The following is a 15532-nucleotide window of genomic DNA, read 5'->3' as shown; positions in this document are numbered from 1 at the left end:
CAACACTAACACTTGCTTTCGTACTAGGCATTACCTTGGTGGTGTCTGAGCAAGTCCTTTAAGTGATATCTCACTAAGAGAGAAAGAGCTGCATTTTAAATGGGAATTCAGTGGAATTTTCTGAGAACATACTAATGCATGTTTTCCAAAGTCACATTCCTGCAAGGATTAAATTATCATTGATATTTCTGGTATCCCAAGTTTTTCAATGTTTTCTTTTAATAAAACCCAATGTCATTCCAATTTTATGTTCTAATTTGCATAAAGTACTTTATTTCATATTTTTTGTGAATCCTAATTGAAACCAGTGAATGGATAAACTATTTTAAAGAGGTTTCCTCTTAAATAATTATGGTTAAGAGACTGCTACGTAAGTGAAAGTCTAGTTAATTTGTTTACCAGTAACAATTGGAAAACTCATAGAAATTGCTTTATTATATAACCAAAACAACTCTTTCTTATTAAGAAAAGTATTTCTTTTATCAAATATCAGAAATTATGACTGTTGTATTTATTGCCTCTTCCCAACAGAAATGACCTCTTTCCAGGTACCAGATTTTGTTGTGCACAGTGGGTTTACCAAAAGTCATTTATCAGTGAGTTCATGGTACAAGTACTTGTAGGCATAGGCACAGATCTTTTATCATTTTATAGGACTGAGTTGAAATGGTTTCCCAATGGGAGGGGTCTTCTAAAATAGCCAAGCAAGTTCTCACTGGGATTATCTGAGAAAATTTTTCTGTAGTTCTTGTCCCCACATGGTCAATAATTGGGTTTGACTTATTTGTATTTATTCATGGAACCAAGATGACAAGGGGAATGATGTGAATTAATTTCCTATTTGGACACTTCCAAAACTTGAAGGGTTCATAAATTCTCTATAAATGAACTAGGTAAATATGATAAGCTAATGATACTCCTCTTTCTCCTCCTTCTCTTCTTTCTCTTAATACCTTTATTGATACATAATTCACATATCATACCATTAACCCACTTGAAGTATACACTTAAATGGTCTGTAATATATTCACATTTGTGCAGCCATCACCACAATTAATTAAAATATTTTATTACCCATGAAACAAAACCCATGCTCATTACCAGTTTCTCCATTTCTCTTCATTTTCCCCCAACTCCCTAGTTCTAGGCAACAACTAAAGTACTTTCTGTCTATATAGATTTGTTCATTCTAGATATTTTGTATAAATTTCATGCATTACATTTCATAAAAATGGAATCATACAATAGATGGCCTTTGTAATTGTCATCTTTACTTAGCATAATATTTTCAAGGTTCCTCTATATTGTGACATGTATCAGTACTTGATTTATTTTTTATTTCAAATTATATTCCATTGTATAGATATATCATATTTTATTTAGCCATCCATTAGTTAATTGACATTAGAGTTGTTTTTACTTTTAGATTATTTCTGACTAAAGCTACCATCAGTTGTATATAGGTTTATGTAATATAGGGTTTCAATTCTCTTGGATTATACTTAGGAGTAGACTTGTTGGGGAATATGGTATTTTTTAATGTTATCTTTTGAAGAACAGCCTGATTGTTTTCTTCAGTGACTACATATTAAAAATTTTTTTACCAGCAAAGAATAAGGGTTTCAAAACCTCCACATCTTTGTCAACAATTATTTTGTTTGTCTTTTTTTATAAGAGCTATATTAGTGGGCGTGAGGTGGTTTTGATTTGCATTTTCCTGATGGAAATGTTGAGCATCTTTTCATGTGCTGATTGGCCATGTATATCTTCTTTGGAGATCTCTTTGGATTTCTATATCTTCTCTGTGCATTACAAAATTTTTTTGATTTATTTAATGTTTTTCTATTATAGTTGTCCCACATTTTTCCCTATTGCCTCCCCCCTCCCAGCCCACCCCTTTTTCCACTCAATCCCTGCCTCCTTGTACATGTCTATGGCTTATTTATAGTAGTTCCTTTACTGAACCCTTCCCCTACTTACCCCACTTCTCTCTCTCCCCTTCTTCCCCCTGGTAACTGTTAGTCTGCTTTTTGTTTACATGTCTCTGGTTCAGTTTTGCTCATTTGTTAGTGTTGTTCATTAGTTTCCTGTGTATAGGTGATATCATATGGTATTTTTCTTTCATTGCCTGGCTTATTCAGCTAAGCATAATTCTCTCTAGTTGCATCCATATAATCACAAATGGTAGGAGTTCTTTCTTTCTTTCTTTCTTTACTTTCTTTCTTTCTTTCTTTCTTTCTTCTTCTTTCTTTCTTTCTTTCTTTCTTTCTTTCTTTCTTTCTTTCTTTCTTTTTTTCTTTCTTTCTTTCTTTCTTTCCTTTCTTTCTTTCTTTCTTTCTTTCTTTCTTTCTTTCTTTCTTTCTTTCTTTCTTTCTTTCTTTCTTTCTTTCTTTCTTTCTTTCTTTCTTTCTTTCTTTCTTTCTTTCTTTCTTTCTTTCTGCTGCATAGTACTCTATTGTGTAAATGTACCACAGTTTTTGATGCACTCATCAACAGATGGGCACTTAGGCTGTTTCCAGCACTTAGCTATTGTAAATAGTGCTGCTATGAACATAGGGGTGCATAGGTTCTTTTGAATTGGGGTTTCAGGATTCTTCAGGTATAATCCTAGCAATGGAATCGCTGGTTCAAAAGGCAGTTCCATTTTTAGTTTTTTGAGGAAATTCCATACTGTTTTCCATAGTGGCTGCACCAGTCTGCATTCCCACCAACACTACACTAAGGTTCCCTTTTCTCCACATCCTCGCCAGGACTTGTTTGATGATTTGTTGATGATGGCCATTCTGACTGGCATAAAGTGTTATCCCACTGTGGTTTTAATTTGCATCTCTCTGATGGCTAGTGATGTTGAGCATTGTTTCATGTGTCTATGGACCTTCTGTGTGTCCTTTTCGGAGAAGTGTTTGTTCAGGTCCTTTGCCCATTTTTTAATTGGGCTATCTGTCTTGTTGGTGTTGAGATGTATAAGTTCTTTATGTATTTTGGAGATCAATCCATTGTCTGAGGTATCATTGGCAAATATGTTTTCCCATATGGTTGTTCCCTTTTCATCTTGCTAGTTTTTTCTTTTGCTGAGCAGAAACTCTTTAGTTTGATGTAGTCCCATTTGTTTATTTTTTCCTTTATTTCCCTTGCCTTAGGATACATATCAGTGAAAATATTGCTATGTGGGATATCTGAAATTTTCCTGCCTATGTTTTCCTCTAGGACTTTTATGGTGTCATGGCTTACATTTAAGTCGTTGATCCATCTTGAGTTTTTCTGGTGTGTGATGTAAGTTGGTGGTCTAGCTTCATTTTTTTGCATGTCCCTGTCCAGTTCTCCCAGCACCATTTGTTGAATAGGCTCTTCTCACTTCATTTTATGTACATTTCCCCTTTGTCAAATATTAGTTGACCATATAGACCTGGGTTTATTTCTGGGCTCTCTATTCTGTTCCATTGATCTATATGTCTGTTCTTATGCCAATACCAGACTGTTTTGATTACAGTGGCCTTGTAGTATAGTTTGATACCAGGTATTGTGATTCCCCCTGCTGTGTTCTTCTGTCTCAAGATTGCTGTGGCTATTCGGGGTCTTTTTTGCTTCCAGACAAGTTTTTGAAGTATTTGTTCTAGGTCTGTAAAATATATCACTGGTATTTTAATAAGGATTACATTGAATCTATAAATTGCTCTGGGTAGCATGAACATTTTTATGATGTTGATTCTTCCCATCCATGAACATGGTATATGCTTCCATTTATTTGCATCTTCCTTAATTTCTTTCTTCAGTGTTATGTAGTTTTCTGAGTACAGGTCTTTTATCCCTGGTTAAGTTATTCCTAGGTACTTTATTTTTCTTGTTGCTATAGTAAATGGGATTTTTTTCTAGTTTCTATGTCTGATATTAGTGTACAGAAATGCCTTCAATTTCAGGGTATTGACTTTGTACCCTGCTATTTTTCCAAATTCACTTATTATATCAAGTAGTTTTTTTAAAATGGAGTCTATATGGTTTTCTATGTACACTATCATGTCATCTGCAAATAATGAGTTTTACTTCCTCTTTTCCAATTTGGATGCCTTTTATTTCTTTTTCTTTTCTGATTGCTGCGGCTAGAATTTCCAAGACTATGTTGAATAGGAGTGGAGGGAATGGACATCCTTGTCTTGTTCCTGATCTCAGGGGAAATGCTTTTAGCTTTTGTTCATTGAGTATGACGTTGGCTTCAGATTTCTTGTATATGGCCTTTATTATGTTGAGGTATGCTCTCTCTCTTCCTATTTTGCTGAGTGTTTTCATCATAAGTGGTGTTGTAATTTATCAAATACTTTTTCAGCATCTATTGATGTAATCATGTGATTTTTATCTTTCATTTTGTTTATGTGATGTGAATATTGGTTATTGGCTTATTGGTTTGTGAATATTAAACTATCCTTGCATCTCTGGGATGTATCCCACTTGATTGTGGTGTATAATCTTTTAAATATGTTGCTGGATCTGGTTTGCCAATATTTTGTTAAGGATTTTAGCATCAATGTTCATCAGCGATATTGGCCTGTAGTATTCTCTTTGTTGTGTCTTGAGCTGGTTTTGGAATTAGGGTAGTACTGGCTTCATAGTAAGTGTTTGGGAGTCTTCCCTCTTCTTGGATTTTTTGGAATGGTTTTAGAAGGGTAGGCGTTAGTTCTTCCTTAAATGTTTTGTAAAATTCAACTATGAAGCCATCTGGTCCAGGCTTTTGTGTGCTGGGAGTTTTTTGATTACTGCTTCAATTTCACTGTTTGCTATTGATCTATTCAGACTTTCTGCTTCTTTTTGAATCAGTTTTAGAAGATTACATGGTTCTAGAAATTTTTCCATTTCATCTATGTTGTCAAGTTTCTTGCCATAGAGATGTTTTAATAATTTTTTACAATCCTGTGTATTTCTGTGATATCAGTTGTGACTTCTCCTCTTTCATTTCTGATTTTGTTTATTTGGGTCTTCCCTCTTTTTTCTTGATGAGCTGGAGAAAAGCTTGCCATTTTGTTTATCTTTTCAAAGAACCAGTGCTTAGTTTTATCGATCTTTTGAATTGTTTGTTTAGTTTCTATGTCATTTAATTCTGCTCTGATCTCGATGATTTCCTTCTTTCTACTTGCTCTGGGCTTTGTTTGTGGTTGTTCCTCTGGTTCTTGTAGCTCCTATATAGCTCTGCTTCCACCCAGCAATTCTGTCCATTTATTGTCAAATATTATTACATTTCTACATATTATGGGCCCAATAATACAATTATATGCATACTGTTTTATACAATTTCCTTTTAAAAGAATTATAAAGAAAAATAGGAAAAAAATACATATGTTGTCTTTTTAAAATACATTTACCCACTTTCTTTTTTCCATGTGGATTGAACTATTGTCAGGGTCACTTGCTTTCTGCCTGAAGAACTTGCTTTATTGTTTCATGTAAGGTGGGTCTGTTAACAAAAGTTCTCTGTTTTTGTTTTTTCTGGGGGTGTTTTTGTCTATTTTTAAACGTAAGTCTTGGCTATTTTTCTCCTTTGGTGTTTTAAAGGTTTTATCTTATTCTGAATATTTTTACTTTGATGTGTCTGGTGTAGGTCTGTTGGTGTTTATTTAGAATGTGTTGAGCTATTTGTTGTGTATATTAATTTTTTTTGTGAAATTTAGGAAGTTTTTAGCAGTTATTTAAAAAATATTTTATTTACTTACTTATTTAGAGAGAAGGGAAGAGAGGGAAAAAGAGGGAGAGAAACATTAATGCATAAGAGAGACATTAATTGGTTACCTCTCACGCACCCTGACTGGGGACCTGGCCCACAACCCAGGCATGTGTCCTAATCAGGAATGGAACCTATGATCTTTTGCTTTGGAAGCCAGCACTCAATCCACTGAGCCACACCAGCCAGGGCTATTTTAAAAATATTTTTATGCTCCAAATTCTGTCTTCTAGTTCTAATACTTCTATTATGCATATTCTGGTGTGTTTACTGACGTCAGATTGCGTAATCTCTACTAGTTTATCTTCAGTTTAAGTGACTCTTCTGCCAGTTCAAATCTATTTTTGAACCCTCTAATGAAGGTTATTCTAATTATAATACTTTTCAACTCCAGATTTTCCATCTCATTCTTTTAAAAACACTTTTATTTCTTTATTGATATTCCTCATTTGAATAAGACATTATAATCATATCTTCCTTCATGTATTTAACTACAGTGTTCTTTAGTTCTTTGAACATAATTTACATAGTTGTTTTGAAGTTTTTATCTACTAAGCCTGACTTCTGGATCTTCTCAAAGGTAGATTTTGTTGTCTGATTTTTTCTTTTATGAGTCACACTCTCCTGATTTTTTGAACTTCTCTCAACTTTGTTGAAAATTGGACATTCTAGGTAATATATTGTAGCAACTTTGTATACTGACCCTTCCTCCCACTTGTTATGGTTTACTTATTTATTTGTATGGTGACTAGGTTGAGCTATTTCAGAGTTGTGTATTTCCCCTGCATTGTGTAGCCTCTGATGTCACTCCTCACAAGACACAGCCTTGGGTATATATACAGTCACCCTAGGCTGAGGTAGTTTCAGCAATGTTCCCTCTGACCTTCTCTTTTCCTGACCCTTCTATTAAGCTTACTGCCTCTGTAGGTACAACATTGAGCTATTAAATCTGTCCCCCACCCCCAGCTATTGGCTGATTGCTGTATTGTTTTTGATCATTCCTTGGGGGGCATAAATTCCTCCACAGTATGTTCGAATTAAACTCAGACCACTTTGCAAGAGTGCTCTTTAAGACCTTTTTGTTTGTTCCTACCTCCAAAGGATTCTTCTTAGCTCGCTTTCTCCACCTGTCAACTTGTACCTGGGTTGCATTTTACTTTGTTGCTCTCACAGAGCTACCAGCCTCCTCTTAATGTCTTTTCACTATAATCTCCATTGTTGTTAGGAGTGTCCTTCAGCTTGAATTTACCCATTCTCTTTTTCCAATAAAGTCGATTCCCTTAGAAAGAACTTTGGAGTTCTCTTTGGGGTTAGAGACTGTGACTTTCTTTTCTGAGTGACACCCCTGATTTATTAGCTGGGCAATGAGCAGGGGTGCTATCCTCTGGTCTCCTTGGTTGCCTCTCCAGCACAGAGTCTCCCCATTACAAGCTAGCTGGGGTAAGGGGGGGGGGTTAGGGCACCAGTTCAAACCCTCTGCCCCTGGGGTAGAATTTCTGCCCTAGCAGTAAGGGTTGAGTGTGGTAAGATAGGTCCAGACCACTCAGCTGCTCTTCTCTGGAGCAGAACCTGAAACTGAGAAGGATGGGAACGGGTAGTCACCTGCCGCTTTTTGAGGGATATCTTAGCACTTGATGGGGAGCTGGCTGCACTCCCATGGAAAGGAGCTTCTGTCATGCCAAGCTGGCAGTGTGGGGGAGAGAAGTCTCAAATTGAGTCCTAAATGCCAGACTTGAAGTCTTTAGTAGATATTATTGAATAATATTTCTTCATTTCCTCTATGCAGTGGACAATTTGTACAGACATTTAATATTTGCCTATGTTTATTTATAACTTTAACCAGGTATGGACGTTTCACTAGAGCTCTTTATGCTGCCATTTATTTCCAAAGCTGTCCCCTCATTCTGGGCTACTTCTGCTTCTATTTGTGATGATATATCTAAAAGGCCTGCTACAAGTGCCTCCCATCATTTTGTCCAGTCATGTTTTCTTAACACTTTTCCCATTAAGAAGAAATGCATTCAAATTTCTTTACCAGACTGAAATGCTTGCTATCATTTTCCTGCTCTCTGGAATAGGATGACCACAGGGCATCATATTCTTCAAGAAGTTTCTATCCTCTGAATGTCTCTGCAGTAAATGGTAATTCTGTTAGTGAGAGCCAGCAGGTAACCACAACAGTGTCTTTCCATTTAGCCAGTATAACATTTTCTGTGGTTTTATCAAATAAATATGAAATAAGTCACTCTAATAAATACTGTTGCATTACATTTAGTTGCAGTAATGACAGAGGCTTCATTTAACAAACTGATTTGCCCTTATAGAAATATAATGCAAGGGAAAGAGACAAAATTATTATCTTCCTAAACATATCTTGCCAGGTACTGAAGTTATATTTATTTTTCATTATCTATAGTTAATTTGCTAGCTTCTTTTTCAAATATTAATTCACCCTTTCTCATTAATTTTTATCATTTATTTTCCAAAGCATTTCCTCCCCAAGTAGGTCTAGTTTGACAGGAAGATTTAGTTTGGCAACTGAACTATCACTCTTTCTGGTACCCCGGCCCCTGTACATTTCTAGTCATATAGGGTAACAAATCTGTATATCTTTTCTGTGGGGAACAGACAGGCAAGGAGAGATGTGGGAAGCAGACAGGCTTGGTTTAAAAGACTGACTGCTGTGTGGAGCCGGCCCCCGCTGGGCTCTTACTCAGCAGGTTGTCTCCCAGGCCTGCTCTGAATCCCACCCTCAGGGGGATTTTAAAGATAGAATAGAAATACAAAGTGGCTGTTAAGGAAAAGGGAACCTCCTCTATTTTTCTCTGTAAAGCCTCAAATCCTTGTCAGTAAAATGTGAAGAACAGAATGATTAAGTAAGAGGAAATGTTTTTGACCTTGTGTAAAATATCTGGATGTTTCAACCCTGTATTGATCTGCATTTCCCTTTCACTCCCTACCATTTGGGGGAAGGTTGCATATTTTCCTTATGCATTTCTACATGTGGAAAGTGGATAAAAACCCTGGCTAATAAAGAAAAGGGGTGATTTCCCCCTAGAGAAAACCCCCTCCCTTCCTTCTTCAGATGGAGAGTGTCTGAGTAGTTTCTTCATCCACTCTGAGGGAGCCCGAGTCTCTCTCACTTTTCATTGGTTTTCTTGTCATAATGCTTTAGCTAAAACCTCTGTAACAACATTCAGTAGATGTAAGAGCAGACACATTGCCTTGCTTTTTATCAGTAGAAAGGCATTCAGTCTTTCACCCGTAAGTATAACGCTCACTTTGGTTTTTTTTTTGGTTTGCTTCTTTTGCTTTTTTTGTGGCTTTTAAAAATCATATTGACAAAGATGCCTTCTATTTCTTGTTTGCTGAGAACTTTTGTTGTAAATAGATGTTGGATCACCTCCACTGCCTTTTCTGCATCTATTGAGATGTTACTATGGTTTTTTAAAAAAAATTCAATATAATGAATTACACTGGTTTTTGACATGATAAGCCAATGTTGCAATCCAGGGGTAAGCTACTTAGTTATGATATATTATCCTTTTTTTGGATTTGACTTGCTAAAATTTTGTTAAGAATTTTATATCCATGTGTATAAAAACTCTGGTGTTTGGTTTATTATTTTTTCTTGTTATGTCTGTGTCTGATTTTAGTATCAGGGTAATGCCAGACTCATAGAATGAGTTGGAAAATACTCCCTCCTTTTCCATTTTATAAAGGATTTTGTTTAAAAACAAATTACTCCATCATAATTTTTCCTGATTTTTTTATAGCATTTATTTTGCTTCTTTCTTTACTGACTTTTATGATCTTTGTTTAAAATTGGCATTATGTCTTTTATAAGTAGTTGGTAGAATTCATCAGTGATGTTTTCTGGACCTAGAATTTTCTTTGTGGAAAAGTTTCAAATTTAATAGCCTTTTTCATATAAGACTATGTAAGTTATTAATTTCTTTTTATGTTGGTTTTGGTAATTTGTTTCCTTCCAAAGGAATTTGTCCATTTCTTTTCAGTTGTTGAATTTATTGTCATAAAATTATTTATTATATTGCATATATTTAAAAATACCTATAGAATGTATTGACTTTATATCTTGCATTACTGGTCTTCTCTTGTCATTCTGATAAGTCTGGCTAGAGGCATATCAAATTTATTGATCTCAAATAATCAGCATTTGATTTAATTGATTTTTCTATGGTTTTTTTGTTTTCTATTTTATTACATTTGTTTTTTTTACCTATCTCCTCCTTTCTTTTGCTTACTTTGGGTTTAATTTGCTGTACTTGTTCTCAATTTTTAAGATATAAGCTAATGTCATCAATTCTGTTCTGTTATAGGCATTTAGTGCCATAAACCTCCCTCTAATCACTCCTTCATCTGTACTATACAAATTTACATAGATTGTGGTTTTTGTCATTAACTGGAAATTATATTCTAACTTGACTTTTGATTTATCCTTTGCATAAGTCTTTTGGACATGTTTAAGTTATTTTATATAGGTTTTAGAATTTTCCAAGTAACCTTTTATCATTGAGTTCTAATTTAATTTCTTTGTAGTCATTTAACATACTTATAGGTTTTGAATTTTTTTTTTTATATTATTGAGACTTTTCTTATGACCCATAATCATTGTAAATGCTCTGTATGCAATAGAAAAGAATTACATACTGCTGTTATTTGGCAAAGTATTTTATAAATGCTAATTAGTTAAAGTGGGTCAATTGTATTGCTATCAACCTACATAGCCCGATTATCCCAGTCAGTTTGTCTCAGTTAGTGTTCAAGTAATATTATGCAACTTCACATATAGAAAAGAACCTTACAAGAGTATATTTTCATTCCCCCATTTTCTTTGTTCTATTATTATCATTTTTTTTACTTGTATGTATAATTCACACAGTATATGTTCCTTACTTTTGCTTACTGAATTATCTTTTAAAGATATTTATATATTTATCATTTACATGATTTTTCATATTTGCAGATAAAGATACAATCATTTTACTTATATCTGAAGAACTATTTTTCAGCCTTTTAGCATGGGTCTGCTGGTGATAAAGCTTTGAGATTTTTGTTTGTGTGAAAAATTACATATCTTACCTGTGTTTTTAAAGATACTTCTTTAATATAAAATTTTAAATGACATTCTCTTTTCTTACAGTATTTTAAACATACTCTTTTACTGTCTTTGGGCTTGCATTGTTTCCAGTAAAATATATCCTGTCATCGTTTTGTATCTCTAGATGTTTGTTTATTATTTTACTGACTGGTATTAATATTTTTCTTTGTTATTGTAATTTCATTATGATCTACCTTGGTGCAATTTTTTAAGCCTCGGATGTAGTTTAAAAAACAAAATAAAAAACAAACTCAAGTAAGACATCTTTTGCCACTAAAATATAAAACAGATAATCCTATCAAGTAGTTTTCATAGACATAAATATCTAGATAAAAAGTAGCACATTATTAGATAAATATAACTTTTATCATATATGCTTTTGTAAAAATTAGACTTTATTTTTAAAATCAATTTTAAAAGCAGTTTTAGGGTCACAAAAAAAAGTGGGCTAAAGGTACAGAGATTTCCTATATACCCTCTTTCTTCATACATGCATAGTCTCCCCCACTTCAGTATCCTGCACAGAGTGGTACACTTGTTATAATTAATGGACCTGCATTGACTCAGCATCATCATCCAAAGTCCATAATTTGCATTAGGGTTCACCCTTGGTATTGTACATTCTGTGGAGTTGGACAAATGTATAATGACATGTATCTAGCATTATGATACCCCACAGAGTAGTTTCACTGCCCTAGATGTCTTCTGTGTACCGCCTCTTCTTCTCTCCATCCTCCCTAGGGTAACCCCTGGCAACTGCTATTCCCTTTACTCCCTCCATTGCTGTGTCTTTTCCTCAATGTCATGTAGTTAGAATCATATACTATATGCCTTTGAAGATTGGCCTATTTTACTTAGTAATATGCTTTTACATTTCCCCCATGTCTCTTCATGGTTTGGTAACTCATATTTTAGAGCTTATTAATATCCCATTGTCTGTATATACTGCAATTTATACATTAACCCACTGAAGGACACTTTAGTTACTTTCACATTTTGGCAATTATTAATTAAGCTCCTTTAAATACCCACATGTGGCATGGGATTATATGTGAAGTAAGTTTTCGCTCATTTGAGTACATACCAAGGAGCACAATTACTGGATTGTATGGTAAGAGTATGTTTAGTTATGTAAGAAACTGCCCAACTGTCTTCCAAAGCAGCTGTGCCATTTGGCATTCACACCAGCAATAAATGAGAGTCTCTGTTGTATCACATCCTGAACCTCATTCGTCGCCATTACTGTTTTGGATTTGGGTCATTGTAATAGACGCATAGTGGTATCTCATTGTTGTTTTAATTTGCAATTCCCTAATGACTTATTATGTTGAGCGGCTTTTCATATTTTTATTTGCCATCTTTACATGCTCTCTGGTTAGGTGTCTACTCAGGTAATTTACCTGTTTTTAAGTTTGTTTGTTTTCATCTGTGGAGTTTTAACTGTTCTTAATACATTCCGCCCAGTCTGTGACTTGCCTTCTCATTCTATTGACAATATGTTGTGCAAAGCAGAAGTATTTAATTTTAATTAGCTCACTAAGTCAAGCTTATCCATTCTTTCTTTCCTGGATTGTATCCTTAGTATTGTGCAGCCGTGCAATGCTTAACAGAGGCGATGCTTTCTGGAAAATGCATCATCGTTAGGTGATTTTGTTCTATGAACACCAGAGTGCATTGACACAAACCTAGATGGCATAGCATTCCTTTCCAGAAGAGTGAGGTTTTCATTCATAGTGAATACTTGCTCTGGCAAGTGATTTTCCTCCACAGTCAGCTTACCTACTTTCCAAGAATTCTTCAGTTGTCTTTACATCAGGACGTGCAGACACATACCTCACTTTCACATTACGTAATACATGATTCTTCAATTGTTTAAACCACTCAGAGCTAGCAGTAACCTCAGCATTGTAATCAGGTTCAGACTTTTCTTTCAACATTACAAAAATAAACTTTTTCTTTGGTCATGATTGTCATGGTCCTGTGAGGGATACGCTTCTGTGTCAGGTCTTCAATCTAAGTCATTAGAATTTTGTCTAAGTTTGAGGTAGGACCTTTCTGAACATTGTCAGTTTGTTGCCATCAATAAAGCATATCTTTAACAGCTTCCATCACTTTTTTTTAGTTTCAAGATCATAGCTATGGTGGATTGGGATGTGCCTGACTGGTGAGCAATAACCATCACTAATGTTCCAATTTTCTAGTCCTTAAACACTTTTGATTTCATTTCCAGAACAATCACTTGATGTGACCTATTATTGAAACATTAGCAATGGAGTTTTTATGCTCAGGGGCCATAATAAACTGAACAACACATGATTGAATCAAGCACAAGAGAAAATTATGCAATGAAAATATATGGTAAGCAAGAGATGTTTGAGGCTAATGCCAGTCCAGTGTCACATAACAGCAGTTTACAGCAAACTTAAAAAAAAAAAGTATAAAAAATACACTTTAAAATAATGATAAAAAGTATAGAGTAGTAAATACATAAACCAACACCATATTACTTTATTGTTATCAAGTCATTTACTGTATATAATTGGATGTGCTATATATACTATTATATGAACATAATGTGGTACATGGTACGTTGACTACCATAAAACAAAGTTTGTTTATTCAGTGGATGTTTATTTCTGATGTGTACTGATTCTATGCAATTGAGACAGTACCCATGTACTTATATATAATTTCGTGATGCATCTAAGTAATATATACATAATTTAATGACTTTATAACATATTTTAATAAAGTATTAGTGAAACCATTGTTATTAAAATATTCATTATACTCTTCACTCTTATTAATCCAAGGCTTTGAGTAAATACATGTGAATTCACTTGGAACTAAAGAACCAATAATTCAGATTCCTATTTATACAATGCCAGGCAATTGGATATTTGTTAATATAATTTTCAGGCTCAACATTTTTAAAGTAAGCAATTAGCATCATATAGACAACATCAGAAGAAAATATAGATGTCTATTCAGCAATTTAGACTGCGATATATTTTCATGTAAAATAGATTAAGATGAGATAGTTGTAGTTTGAAAGTTTGAGAGATTTCATCATTTAGAATATTGCTTTTGTAATATACTTTGCATAATGAAATGGGATGTTAAAATTAAAAAATTAAATAATATTGAAGATAAAATACCTAGAGACACTCTAAAATTTATGTATGATAAATATGAATATAATGTTCACCTACATGCAGTTTAATGTATTTGAATATTCTATTTAGCCAACTTTCACTTAGTGATGTAAGTAATGAGAAGAGTATCCAAGAAGAGGAGACTGAGTTAAAAAACATAACATTAATTACAACATAAATGTTTACCTTCTCTAATTCAGTTATGATAATTAAATGCCATTCTTGATCAGCAATATCTGAAAAATTTGCTTAAATTGTTCAAATGGTTTGGAATATTCATCAGCTTGTGGCTAGATCATTGTAGGTAGTCCTTGACTCATTTCTTCATTCTTACACAATTTTATTCTTTAATAACCAAGAACTAGCCAAATGTTTTCCTAATGAGAAGAGTGTCAATTTTAAAACTGTGCCACTTCTGAGCAGTTTATATTAAACTCCATTGGTTTTAATTTGGGAAGTTATTTTGTTCTTAGAGATATCTTATTTAAAATAGTGTATCATGTCTATATCTATATTATCTATCTATCTACCTATCTATCATCTATCTATCTATACTGAGTATATCCTTAGGGGTGGCATTATAAAGTCATAGGCATATAAATGTTTAGCCTTAAAAGATATTGTCAAGCAAGTCTCCAAAAGAAAAGATAAAAACTGCTTTGAAAAATTGTCAATTTCTTTTAAAGTTGAACATAATCATTGTAACCTAGCAAATGCTCTGGGATTCAGATATGCACCAGAAGAAAGGCACAGGAATATTTATAGAAACACCATCCAAATTAGCTTAAACTATAAAGAATCCAAATGTCAATTGCCTTAACCAGGATAAATAGTTTTTATTTATACTGGAATATTATATAGCAGTGAAAAATTTGACATACCAAAGCATGAGTGAATTTGTGAGTGAATCTCACAAATGCTCAAGAGTGGGCAAACTAATCTTAGATGGTAAAAGGCAGAACCAATACTGCTTTCCATAGGGACAGAGGTTAGCTTGTAGGTTCTGAATGGTGGCCAGTTTGAGAATTGTCTTTTATACATGTTATATTTCAATAAAATATGAGTTTAAAAATAATATGCCAGCTATAGGAAAGAGTTTCCATATTTGGGGTGAGAAAAGTGGATCAAGGAAGAAGAGTGGGGAGGCAACACCACTCATTTACTTCGTCATTTGTTACTCGTTCTCTTTTCTAAATTCAGTGTTACAGCATCAGAGACTTGCCAGCCTCCAAATCCTCAGTTCACAGACTTCTGGCCTGACGCTCCTCTTGCTCAGAAGCGGGTACTGATGAACGTATGTAAGGACGCAGTGCCAAAGAGAGCTCTCAGATCTCCTCCAATTCCATTCAACACAGCAGGCAGGAACTGCAGAAACACAGCAAAGCCTTGATATGAGCCAAGTGGCAGCCCCACCATGCTAGTTCCCCGTGTTTCAGCCGCGATTCGCTGGACAGCGACAGGATGACTTCCTCTCTTCCCAAAGAACAGTCGGGCAGGTACTTTTATTAATCCCAGAGGGATAAATCTTTGTTTACAAAAGAGCCGTTC

This window comes from Furipterus horrens, unplaced genomic scaffold, assembly GCF_987537825.1.
Source record: "Furipterus horrens unplaced genomic scaffold, mFurHor1.1.pri manual_scaffold_6, whole genome shotgun sequence".
NCBI lineage: Eukaryota > Metazoa > Chordata > Mammalia > Chiroptera > Furipteridae > Furipterus > Furipterus horrens.
This window is presented reverse-complemented; position numbering follows the sequence as displayed.